We start from the raw sequence: 13,578 nt of genomic DNA, 5'->3' as shown, positions 1-13,578 counted from the left end.
AGATTTCTCATTAGAAATAATCATGCAGCCATGCATAACTCAGAATTGTAGTGGAAATTTCAGTTTAAACTATTACATCTATTTTTTTAAAGGAAAATGTTTAACTTAGCCAATAAGGTGATGAAGTTAGTGTGGGGTTTTTTAATTAATATTTGTTAACTATTCTGCAGAGGAATACCCTTTAAATGCTATTTCTTCAACTAAAATTTGAGATTGTATATTAAAAATATATAAGATTTTTGTTTATTTTGTAAAAAGGGCTGTTACCCAACAGGTGTTAGAATCGAAGCTGTTGTCTTTGCCCAGCACTCAACATGGTCAGGCCCCAAGTCAGAGTCCACTGCTGCCACCTCAAAGTTCAGGAATTTGGGTAACTTCAAACCATTCAGTATGCTCCAGCTCCCTTAAATGACCAAGGAAGTAGTTTCTAATAGTTTTTAAATGGGGAGTGGAGTTTTACCAGAAGTGAAGAGAAAGTACAGGATATAAAAGCTTCAATGTACTTTTTTCAGTAATTGCCCTGGTCTTTCCCAGATAATGGCAATTTTCTGTTCATTTTCTGCTAATTGCAAGTGCAGACAGATTTTGCGCCATCTGTGGTGGCTCCAAATCGGAGAATTCCCTGCAAAGCAGTCAAGTTGCAAAAGAACTGCTCTGTGGTTCAAACATGTCCTGCTTTGAGCTCCCTCCCACCCTGAGACCTGTCAGCAGCTCTGCAGAAGCGACACGCCCTGTGTTCTGCACATGGTAAAATAACACATGAATGTATGAAATCTGTGTGGCTTTCTGCAATGAAGAACAAGCTAAACACAAATCAGTGTGTCTTCCATTGGTTTTGCGCTGTTAAGGAAAAATATCCCTCCTATTTTATAGCTTCACATCTCGGTACTATAAAAGGTAAAGGTGGGCAAGGCATTTTTGGGTTATGCCAAGCTGTATTTGGTGTGTTCCCTCAGACTGCCCTGTGAAAGAGCTGTAATTCTCACTGATCCTCAATGAGATTTAGTCCTAGAAATTCTAAATAGGTTAAAGTAGGATGGAAGTTTTTGGATTAAAGATAATACATCTTAAAATAGCGAGGCAGAAATATAAAAGCACATCTAGAAAAGCCAATAAGGCATGAATCATTCAATAAAATAAGATCTAATGGTAGGAGAGTATTATGGTAGAGTTCAAGTAATCTTTGATGTGTTTTTTTTTCCATCACCTGTTAGACTTTGTATATAAATTCAGTAAGTTACAGCTCCTGGAAACATATTTTGATTTGCTAGATCTCTATCTGCATGTGAGAGCTTTAGTCACAAGTGTATTTAGATTGGGAGCAGACCAATACAGATTTATTTTACAACATACACAATCCTGGGAGTCCCATACAAGCTTGTGCATGAATTCCTGACAGATGTATCTGTATCAAAACAAGCAGACAGAATGTGCTTGGCCACTTTTTCAAATGTCAGGATACCCTTAAAAATGTGATTGAATTAACCCTGATTTCACTACTCCAACTCATTTTTCACTCTTTATTTTAAAATAATTCAAAATTTAATCTGCTGAAATGAAAAAAAAATCATGGAAGGTATCTTTGAGTGACAGCCTGCATGCTTTATGGGGAGGAAACTAATGACATACAACAAAATGCATAAACATTGCTTGTCACACAGTCCTGTGCTACAAGTAAATTCATCAACCAAAATCCATGTTTCAGTAACAATGTTGTGACAAAAAGAAACCAAAGCTAGGAAATAACACTTGGCTTGGTTGGTTTAAATTTGGGGGTGGTTGATGTTGACTTTTTTAATCCATTGAACAGAGGAATTTCTGGGGGTTTTATCCCACTTCTTCTTCTACTGTTTTTCTGCTTGGGTATCAGCCACACTTCCTAAAGAGTGTATGTCTTGTTCTGGAATATGTGAATACTGCTCTTACAAGGTTTAGATAAAAAGAATATGACTTTTATACAGAGGATTACCTGCAGCTGAGTATTGGGAATGATATTAAGGAAGCTCCAATACTTTCTCATCTCCTAAGTTCTCTTTTTTTTTTCACTTGCCTTTTCACCTTTCAAAATTAACAGTGTCCATTGTTAACACAGGAACTTTAACTCTTCATTTCCCTACTTTTTCATCATTAAATCACTTACCAGGTTCATTTTCCCCTAATTATGAGAGTACAGAGGGGTGAGTTGTACCTTTCCAAAGAAACAGATTTTTATAAATTACAAGTTTTATTCAATGTAATCCAGCATTCTATTGGAAAATGAAAGAGCTGCTTTCACATTCAGGTTCTTCTGGTTTGTTGTTTCTTTTGGTTTTTTTTTTTTTCACTAAAAATGCTCACACATTAGCCAACAGTTCCAGTTGATTTAGGACATTTCTTCCACATAGGTAATTTAGGATTCTAGAATGTGATTTTAGCAGTTTTTAATAAGTGTATTTCTGGTAAAATAGAAGTCCTGAGCTGAGGCAAGACTGAAAAAAGTACTTCGTAGGGAGGAACTTGAATTTTGCTTTCTCCAGATTAGACGAATGCCATCAAAATAATACTTGAGTCCTTTACAAATTTTGTCTGGACTATTGGAACTGTTTTTCCCCTGGAATCCTTTCTTCAGCCTTGGTCAAGCTTGCCCTGAGCGAGGCTGGTTTCAGGTTATAACAGTGTGCTCAGAACATTTCACCCCAAAAGGCCATCACCATTCCACTGAGAAGATGCTGATCTTTGCGTTGGAAATGATGTTATCAACATTTTGCCTATGTCATCAGAGTTTTGGTAATTTGTGTCAAGCAAAAATTCAGGCAACTGTTTGCTCTTCACTGAAACATACCCTGTGTACCATGTGTCCTCCTGGAAGGTGCCATCTGACCACACTCAGTGCAGGGTGGTTGCTGTTGGCATTTATGCTGCAGTGTAGAAGTCATTCTGCCAAAGACTCAGCTGCCCTTCAGGGCTCAAGGTCTCCTGTGCTATGAAAAAAGGAATTTATAGTTCAATCTCTTTGCAGTGAGTTCTTGCCAAACTCATTCACCTTGAAAAACAATTTCCTTTCTAAATACTCTCCCATTGAACTTCACATGGCATGTTGCCTGTGATTTCTGGATTTATCCCCTCGGAGGTTTGCTTCCAGAGGTATCGGAAAAGTGCCTGTGAAAGTTAGCGTAAGCATTCACGTTAATACAGGTTTCCTTGAGTTATGACTTTGAGCTCTAGGCACCTTCAAAACACTGAAAATGTTCAAGAAGGATGAAAATTCAGAAGCTGAACAAAGTGTTACTGGAGCAATAATCCAAAATAACCACAAACTCAGGTAGGCCGTAAGTGCACCTTGGCCTTCCCTGCTGCCCTGCCCTGCATCCTCCTGCCTTGGGCAGTGTGAAAGGAATGTGCATTCCCTGCAGCCTCCCAGTCTTCCTTTAGTGCCAGAGGAAAAGGAAGCCTGACTGTGGCCTGGCAGGTGTTTCGATGGTCACTTGGTAGTCCTTGCCCCCAGTTCAGCACACCCAAGTGAGTCCATGTGGACCCTGAGCTGTCACCAGTTACAGGCCGCTGTGGATCTCAGCCAGTGCCCACTCTATCCACTTGGACACAAACCAGCAGTGCTCAGCAGCCCATTACACCCCACAAGGCATTACTGGAGTTGCCAACTGGGCAATATTTATGAGTCAAACTTTCCCCAGTCTTTATATTTACTTAAAACGAAAATATTAAAGGATAGAAAATAGGTTTTTTTAACTGATTTTATTTTATATTGTGTTCCAGCACTATAATGCTGAGAAAACAAGTTTTATTAACCTGGGAAATGCACACTAACCTCCTAGTGCCTCATAGTGCTTGCTTTAGAACTCTGCCTTGCATAGAACAAAGGGTGTGTATTTGGCAGAAATCCATTAGGGCAGGTATTTTACTTTTTGTTTTTAACACACTAATTATAAGTCAGTTAATGTTGGTTTCTCATATTCTCCTTGGCTGTGAACTCTGTCAACAGTTTGCCACTGCTGGTGGGATCCAGGGGAAAGATGCTTCCAGCACACAGTGCCAGTATCTGCAGTGCTTTACAGGGACTTTGGGCTCCCAGGATGGAGGGGGTGCTTGTGCCAAAATCTTACCCTTAAAATGTGGGCAGTATCTTTCCTTCAGCTCATGGGATTTCCGTGAATATGAGTTAGAGGAACTCTGAGAAGTGACCAAGGACCACAGTGGTAAATAGTGCCACAGGAATACCTTGTAATTCAGGCTCCAATGGGTAGTTTGAGAAGCATCTAGCAAATAAGACATGGAACTGCACCTTGTTAGTGAGGAGAATGCAAAATAGGGTAGCTACCAATATTGGCATTGTTTTGTTTCATCCAGTTCTTTTCTGCTGGGCCCCAGCAGAAAAGATGGAAGGCCCATGAGTGAGAATTGTACTGTGCAAACAAGGGCTGTATGCAAGAAATGCTGCTTGCTGCACAGCAGATTTCTTTCCTGTTTTTCTCTGCTTGATTCTATACACTTTAATCCTCTTTGAACAAGATTAACCCTTATTTCAGTACAGTTTTGACACGTGTATGTGTGTGTCTGTGTGTCAGTGCACATGCTTGAGCAAGTAGTTTTCTGCAAGGTAGGGGAAGGGGTTAATAGCAAATTGCATGAACAGAGATTTTATCCTGTAGCAGTCTACTAAGATCCAAATGAGTCATTAGGAGGAGTGGAGTATTCTGAATCATCCCACAGTGCTACTTGAGCCATCTGATGGCATGAAGAAGATACTTCTCTATTTCATGCATCTCCATAGAGGAACAACACAGTTGTTGGTGATTCCCTCTTTTCCCTTGACAATTCCCTGGCTTCTAAGCACTGTGTTTTCTACCTGCTCCCATTTGCTTCCCCAGCCAAGAAGCCCAGTTTCTTTCTGCAAATAGTTTTAGCTTCCCTGCTCAGACAGAGTCTGTTCCCAACGTCTGCACTGTACCCAGCTTGCCTTCCTTGCTCCACCAGTCTCCATCACTTTACTGATGCCCTTCTCCCTTCTTTTCCCTGTATTCTGGTTTAATAGCTTTAGTCCTTCCATACTGAAGTCAAGCAGCATGCACTAGGCTGTCTGGATGCCACAGTAGAGACATTAAGAGCCAAGGATAGTGGTTTCATGGTGCCCAGGCAGAGAGTTCACCAGCCCAGGTAGAATGACAGAGTTCTAGTGTCAGGCAGGGGAGATTTGTCTGCATCTCAGCAGCAGCATGGTTTGTGAAAGTGAGGGCTTTGGGATTTTCTCCTGTCAAACCTCAGCAAGCCCCTGGCCAGAGTACACGAGGTGAGGCTTTCCCATGTTGGCAGCCTGGCCAGAATGAAGCAGCAAATTCCACCTCCTTACCGGGCCACTCCCATCCTAACCCCTGCTCCAAACATGGGCAAGCAGGAGCTTCTCAAAGAAGGTTTCTGTACTTTGGCACCATGACCAAACCATCTTCAATAGGCTCCTTCTCAGAAAGGCCTAAGATGTTTGGCTGAAGATTTTCAAACAAGTCATCCCCGAGGCATGCACCTGGTGAGGGACATTTTTGAAGTTTGGCAAACATTTTAAACAACTGGAAATGCAGTCTTCTAATAGGAGGTATCTGGCAATCATTCCACCTCACAGTTATGCCAGCCTCACCTCTCGTTTTTTTTTTGGATCATTTAATAAGGCAGTGAAGACTTTTAAGGGAGTGTTTTTTCCATTAGAATTCAGTAATATATAACCAGGCAGCTTCCTCATACTCCTTTGAGCTACAAGCCATAGACAGAGAATTTCAAACCAGCATGTGGAGTTTAGAATCACTAGTCAGTTCCCATTAGGTGCATAATACTGGAAAGTTTGTAATTGAACATGCAGATAGATGACAATAAATATACTTAAATTGTTACTTACTTTTCCACCTTTAATACCCTCACTATACCTTTAATTATTTTAAAAGCATGTTTTTACATGTTCTAAAAATTATTTTATAAATGAGAAATTAAAGTTTTACTGCTGTGTTTCATCCTTGAGTTTGACTGTTTCTTGTATTGGCTCTGACAATGCTGTGCTGCTTTAAACTAGATAAAAGCAGTAAGGGACAGTGAAAATGAAGAATATTTTGGTATATGCAACTCTCAGTTGTACAAATTACTTTGTATTTGCACTTGTAACAGCACTGAGCAAACTTCATAAGAAAGAACAGCAAGGTTTTTATTCACTTTGACTTGACTATTTATTGGCATTTTTATAGCTAAAGGATTATATCTTCCATAGAATTTTCTAGCCTCTAAAACCAAACACCTATGTGAAGAACTGGGGCCTGCCTTTCTAAGTCTTCGTGGGCTGCAATGTGCTCAGTCTGCGCTGTGCTTGTTTGGTGGATGCCAACTCAAATGCAAAACCTTTGGGTGTAACAAGTTGCTCTTCACATTGCGTAGCAGAGTATGCTTCTAATCTGTGAAAGGACAGAAATGTTCCTGACAGTGGTAGTCACATCATGATTTTGCTGAGTTGCCCAGTGTGGCTTCACCTAGTACAAGGATAAACAGATTACAGCCAGTAAAAACTTCTATAGAATGAGAAAAATAGGAGAGAAAGCACAAAACTTTGTCATCCCTGATCAGCTCACTGGTGCTTCAGCTCTCTCCAAGTCACCAAATGCTTTAGAGGAAAAGGGAGGACTCTGACAAACATACAGCTGCTGATGTGCAGATGGGGGAAATTGCTAATACGAATTATTATTATCTAGCAGGTGGCATCAGGGTCCTAAAAGGGGGGCACTATAGAGGAATTTGTGTCAGTTTGCAGCCTGTCCTTTCTGTCTTTGGGTAGAACATCAATGGATAATGCTGAACAGTACCAATGGGATTACAGCTGCTCAGGATGAATTTGGTACCAGGCTGCAGACTGAGCATGCTGAGGAGATAGAGCATACCTGGCTTGACTTGTGCCTGGATAAATTCTGTTTGCTGGAGCTGCCCAGCAGGTGACAGCCAGAATTCATAGTCGACAAAAAATAGGGGAGTTAATAACTCAAATGAATGTGTACTTGGCTTAACAAAAGAAATGCTTTAGTTTAGTGCACAGTCCATCTATTCCACCCCTCTCCTGCCAAATAAAGGGCCTGTCTGCAGAAAAAGCTGTAAGTGATGCTAAATAATAACCAAGGGAATTAAAGATTAAATGAGAATAAATGGCCAAAGAGTCACAGGTGAAATTCTGGAATAGTTGGATGTAAAACAAGGGAAATTGCACCAGTGGATTGCAAATGGAGCAGGGTTGAAGGGAAGGGAAGGGAAGGGAAGGGAAGGGAAGGGAAGGGAAGGGAAGGGAAGGGAAGGGAAGGGAAGGGAAGGGAAGTTTGCCGGGTCGGGGTGCGGGTCCGGCCCGCCGCGCGCGTGCGTGTCTTTGTGCGCGCCCCCGAAGCGCGTGCATGCGTGAGCGAGCGCGCCCCGGCCCCGCGCGCTCCCGCCCCGTTGCAGGCCCCTCGGTGCCGGGCGCGTTCCCGCCGGGCGCGTTCCCGCCGAGCGCTCACAGCTTCGTTCCCAGCGAGCGCCCCCGCAGTGCTCCGGCAGCCCTGGGACAGCGGAGCGAGTGACCTCGGGGAGACACGGCCGCCCTCGCCGGAGCGCTCTGATGGATGGCTGATCGATATTTTGATTGCTGTACAGAGTGTTCATTACTCCCCTTTCTGTGTAGGGATCTGCGATTCCGCGTGCGCCTTAATCACAGCATTGCAATGGGAAGTATTTTCATGATTTGGAGCAGTCGGATGAGTTTAAATTACACGTTGCACAGGATTTTAATTGCGATATCTCTTTATATAAATAACTTTGTAAATACTCTTTTAACCTCACTGCATGAGAATGCATTAATTTACAATCACGGTAAGATTTACAAATTGGTTTTTGGGTTCTTTTCCAAATGAAAAGCTAACGACGAGCGGATTGCAGCAAATTCTGTTCATTAGAGCGCCTTGCAGAGCCTGTGCCAGAGGCCTCCCGTGGCCGCCGAACGACGCGCAAACAGCAGAATTAATTAATATTCCCGGCGAGTTCCCGGGCGGCGGGCGCGAAGGGGTTAACGCGGCCGGGCCTCCCTCGTTCGCCCCTTTCTTTTTTCCTCCTTAATTAATCATGCGCTGCTCCGCAATTTCAATATGGAGATGGCGATCAATTATTAATGAGCCCGCGGGCTGTCCCGCGGCGCCTCTGGACCAGCCGCGGCCGCTGCGCCCCGGTGGGTGTGAAACCTGCGCGCACAAAGGCTCCTCCTCACCGGGAACACGCCCCACAGCCATAAATAAATAACGAGGGAAGGGCTTTTGTTCGCCGGGCGATGGCACATGACCGTGCGGCTGAGCCGCGCTGTGTCCCTGCGCTGTGCCCGGAGAGGGAAAGCGGGGGGTGAGGGCGAAGCGCTCCCTGGCAGGAGGGGGTGGGTTTAACGGGAAATAATACAAATAACCCCCAGATGCAGCTCTCCGCCGGGCAGGAATGTGCGTGTGCGGGGAGGGGGGTGGACTGAACAGGGCAGTGAGCCAAGCAGCCCGCAGATGCAGCGCTGCGCAGTGCCCCGCGCTGACCCCGCGCACAACATGGCAGCATGGCCGTGTCCGCCCGGCCCGGCCCTCCTCCCCTCCGCCGGGCTCCGGCCGCACCATCCCGCTCTCCTCGTGCATTTATTTTTTATTTAGTTTTACTCCACCCACCCACCTTTTTTTTTTTTTTTTTTTTTAAAGTCTCCCTTCCTCCTCCTGCCGCTATGCCCGCTATCCGCTCCATGCAGTGCACGACTAGGTAAAAACCACTGACGGGCAGCTTCTTCCATTAGTCGGGTTGGTTTTTTCCAGAGCCTTGATCAACGAGGAGCAGCCCAAGGTGGGAGGAGGAAGCGCGGAGCGGAAGGGACCGGGGCCGGGGATGAGCGGTGCGGGATAACAAAGAGTCAGGTGCAGCGCCGAGCGGCGCCCTCCCTGCCGGCCGCTCTGGTCTGTAAGCACTCCCCGCACAATTAAATCAGAACACGGGAAAGCCGGCGAGGCAAAAGCCGCGTTGGTGCCCGCAGCTGCGGCGCTGGGAGAGGCGAGTGCATTGTGCGGGGAGCGAGTGCTGCGGGCCGTGGCAGCGCATCCCGCGGGACAGCGGCGGAAAGGTGCGCTGGGCGCGGAAGCTGCGCGCAGCCCTGCTCGGAGCGCCCTGCGCGTTTGCCGCGGAGCCGAGCGGAGCCGAGCGGAGCTCCCTGCGCTGGATGTCGCCGCGGAGCGAAGCAGAGCGGGGGCAGAGATGGGGACTGCAGCGATGGCGGGGGGTGGTGGCGGGGGGAGAGGGATAATAAAAAAAAAAGGGGGATCAGGATATGATAAACAGCGCTGAAAAATGGCAGGAGGATAATGTTTACTTTTGAATCCCTGGCCCGCTGCCAGGCTGGCGCTGGTTTTTAGGTTAGCAGAGGTTGGAGGAAGGGCCAGACTGAGGCGGGGCTTGCTGCTGTCAAGGAAAAAAAAAAAAAAAAGGCTGCAAATTGCTGTTCTCAGCTTTTTTCTCTCCTCTCCTCCACCCCCGCCCTCCCCCGAAAAAAGGCAGTGCTTTCTCTTAGGCTCTTAAAAATGATGCAGAATTTTAACCATCTGCTGTACCCGGAGCTCTTCGCTGGTGCTGCACAGCTGAATTTTTGTAAGGGGAAGAAATTGCAAAGCTTTCTGAAATAGAAAACTGTTTGTAAGCATGTAAAATATTTCAGGGAATCCTGTTTTTAAAGAAAGATTCTATTTAATTGCGGACTGCCACGTGGGTATTAACAGAACTGAAACCTTTTTAGCCTATTGAGGTGGATTTTTTGCTAAAAGAGACACAAGTGTATTGCTACAGCACAGCTTTGCAAATGTAGCGTGAGCAATCGGCGACTCAGGAAGTGTACAGTGATGGGAGCTGATCATTTTTGTTATCCTGTGGTTTTTTATTTCGAGGCTTAGTGTGGCAGTGTAGATGTAGCTTGATGCAGCAAAGTCATCCCTTGACCAGCTGCGTGTGTACATATGGGAGTAAAATTATTTAATGAGCAGTACGGGGACTGGCAAAGGCATCATGTCACTGCCACAGCCTCCTGAACAGAGTATGTCCAGTGCACAAAGGGAGACTATTCCTAAATAGTAAGGGATGGGGAAAAGGCTTTTGAAGTGGTGAAGCTTCAAGGAGAAAGTAGAAGGACTCTTTAATGTGGAATCCTTACTTCCCATAAATTAGATTAACTGTTTAAATGCCATGAACAGTAAATTAAATATTTTAGATGTTTATAAATCAGAATATAATGTTTGTCCGGAGTAAGAGCTAAGAAAATTGGAGGTTGCTGGCTTATAATTCATCTACATATTTAAGATTAATTAGCAAATTACAGGAAGAAGAGATTGTAGTGAAATATTTGAGGCATGCAGTTCCTTTGAAAATGCAGTTTGGATTTTCTGTTTTAACATCTGTCAATACCAGATTGTTACCTCAAGTCACTAGTTATTGTTTGTAACTGTGAGGACTATATTTTCTTTAAGTGAAACCTCTACAAATAAATATTAAGAAAAGCATTTCCTTTCTGAAGCCAATGTAGAGGCCCGGCTAAGTCTCTTCATTCAATTTTAATTTATAAAAAAAGTCTATATTACAGTGCAGCTGTCTTGTAGTCTACATGCATTTTCGTAGTTTTAAAGCGGAAGATTGGGGCTGTATTTTGTCACCTGTTGCCTACACAGGACAAAAAGCGAGGGGTGAGGAAAAAAATGTACTGATCATGCAAGCTTTTGCAGGGAACTTGTTCATCATTTCATTACCAGTTGGTAAAATCCAGCCGCTTTTTTCCCTCTGCTTTTAGGTGCCCCAGAAAATTGTACAATATGTGTGCTTCAGACAGTGCCAGAGAAGCATAATGAGGTGTTTAGTCACAGTTTGGATGTGGTATTGGTAGAAAACAGTGCAGGAACTGTGGGCTGGATTTTCAGGAGAACAGTCCTTGTAATCCAAGGCTGCCTAAATCCCAAGCTGGTATCCAGGCAATAGCGGCACTAAATTCTGTTTGCTTTTTGTTAGGCTGTTGTCTGCTGCACATTTACCTTTTCTTCCAAGGACTGCGGCATGGCTGGGCATTTTGGTGCTGGGGTTTGCTGTTTTGGTTTGGGATATTTTGTTTTGTTTTGTTTCTTCTGTTAACCCTTGGATTTCTGTTCGCTCCCTTTATTGCAGAGCATCTCTGTAAATAGGAATGCAGACAATATGGAGTAAGTGTGCTTTTCTGATGTGGAATATCGTACGGGAGGGCTTGGAAGGGTGAATCTTTGTGGGCCAGTAAAATACTAATGTGCTAGCATTTTCCCTTACTGTGTATTTGGATTTAAAAGTCAGTGGTGTACTGGAGCACTCCGGTATAAATGGCAGTCTTATCTAATATTCTGCAGTTTAGAGAAAAAATATTTCTGTGGGAATAACAAAGTCTAAAAGATTTTAGTATTGATATACTCTGCAAGTCTATTCTATATATTTTACTCTGTGTGCAAATACAGCATTATGCAGGCTTTGAGAATTCAGAATTGTTTATTGGAAACCTGTTAGGATGCAGGACTGCATGGAACTGCAAACAGCTCAACTAGTAGTGAAGTGTATCCTTGCTAACAGTGTTTTTCAGTGGGTGTACAATTGTTCATGAATAAATACGCAGAAGATACTGGTCTTCCAAAATCACTTTGGATTTGGCGTTATTTAATATATTACCTGTAGTGTATGTTGTCATCCCCTAACACACATCTCAGCGTAACCTCTGTTCTTATTTTAATACTAATTTTTTCTTTCAGCAAGCATAATAGCATGGATCTGAGGATCCCGGTTATAAATTTAGTGCTAAGTTTAAATAAACAAGCCACTTATTTTAATAATAATTTCATAGTCCTAGTGATAGCTAAACAAAAATATCTTTGTGCAGTTATTCGCAAAAAAAAAAAAAAGAGTTTAAGTTGCCGAACCCTAAATGTTGTATTTTTATGTTGTTGAATGCTGGAAGTGGTTATTTGAAAATAAGTAGGTGTTTTTTGAGATTGGGGGAAGTTTGCTTTCTCTCTTTGTATTCATATTGATTATTGTCTGGTTAAATAGAATATGAAATGTAGTATAATTACAGTGTCATTTAAATAATGAATTAAAGCCAGCAGATGACACAATATGCAAAACCGTTTATAGCAACAATCAATTTCCAGATAGTTCTGTGTACTGCCGAATTATGGATAAAAGAAATTGTATGAAACATAATAAGAGTAAGGACACGTTGTGTGACACTTGCTATGCAGCATCATTATTATCTGTGAAAGTTTGAGTGATACATGAGCCAGGAAAGTCTTACCTTTTTTTTTTTTTTTTTTTTTTTTAAATAAAGTCATAGATCTGCCTGAGTGTCAAATCCATAGAATCCCTGAAGAGCTAAGTTCTGGGATGGCTCTCTCAGCTTGTCTTGTGCTGGCATCTGTACTGCTACTAAACATATAGGTTTATCTGAAAATTCTCTGGAAAGTCCCTGTTCTGTGAATTTTTCCAGTACCAATGGACATGTCATATAAAACTCTTAAAAGGGATAGCCAGAGGGCTTAATTCTGCTGTCAGCATAGAACACCTTTTCATTATTTTTTTCATGTGGTTTGAATAAAGATTCAAATCAGGCCTACCAAATTTGTTTGAAATTAAACAGAAAATACAAATACGTGTGTGTGTATGTGTATGTGTGTGTGTGTGCAAATATATTTATTTGTTTCTAATCTGCCTAATTAAATCAGCACTATAGTATCTGGTGTCCACTAAAAATGTGGGGTTTGTTTTGGGTTTTTTTTCAGGGCCTGGCTTGGAAAGTGTTTAATGGTCAGTGGAAAAAAATGAGGAAGAGGAGGGTGTGGCTGCCACTGGGAGGCTCTGGCCCTGAAAAGAAGGCTTGTGGAAATGTGGTCCTGCATCGGGACTAAACGAAGACTTCTTTTAGGTAAAACTGAATTATTCTTCTTGCTTTTTTTTTTTTTTTTTTTAAATCAGGAAACAAGTGAGCATGTAATCCTGCTGTTTCTTATGTCTGCTTCTTACGTCTGGTCAGTGGTCCTCACTTGAGTTTGGTAGCTTTATTCACATCTTGTTTTGCTCCAGACTTCTCAACTCTTTCCCTAATCAGTCATGACAAGAACAACAAAAACTAGTTTCAGCTCTGCAGAGTAATAAGAAAAGTGGTTTGATGTTTTGTTTCTTCTGAATAGCCAGTGAGGGGCTGATCCTGTACATGCTGGAGTGGATCTGTACCACATCTGAATTTTCATTTCCACGCCGTGCGCTGTGTCTTTAGCCCCTGAGCTGGCACATACTTCTGTCCAGAGTTTTGTGTATTATGGCCACAATTACAGCATCATAAAGTCTTAAAAGAAGACTGAGAAAATTTTCAGGTTACAATTCTTGTGGGATGAAATTTTGACAGTACTTTTAGTAAAACTACGTTGGTTTGGTTTTTTTTAAAGACATAGGCCTTACTTGTTACAAGGGCAGTTTGTCAACAACGCTGATACACAGCTCTCGTTCTGTCCAATTGACGTTACAACTACT

At 42.9% G+C, this 13,578-nt stretch overlaps 1 protein-coding gene across 1 annotated transcript in view; it reads left to right on the top strand.

Moving 5' to 3' along the window:
- LOC146442913 (uncharacterized) overlaps positions 1-13,578 on the top strand; it is a 242,798-nt gene that overhangs the window by 118,619 nt on the left and 110,601 nt on the right. Inside the window, exon 4 of the mRNA XM_085049734.1 lies at positions 12,831-12,973. The gene's annotated coding sequence lies outside the window, so the exon portion shown is untranslated. The remainder of the gene's footprint in view (positions 1-12,830; positions 12,974-13,578) is intronic.

Source organism: Lichenostomus cassidix, chromosome 1Ab, assembly GCF_008360975.1.
Source record: "Lichenostomus cassidix isolate B80296 chromosome 1Ab, HeHo_3.0, whole genome shotgun sequence".
In the NCBI taxonomy this organism is placed as follows: Eukaryota; Metazoa; Chordata; class Aves; order Passeriformes; family Meliphagidae; genus Lichenostomus; species Lichenostomus cassidix.
The sequence above is the reverse complement of the archived record's forward strand: the minus strand, read 5'-3'. Positions and strand labels throughout refer to the sequence as shown.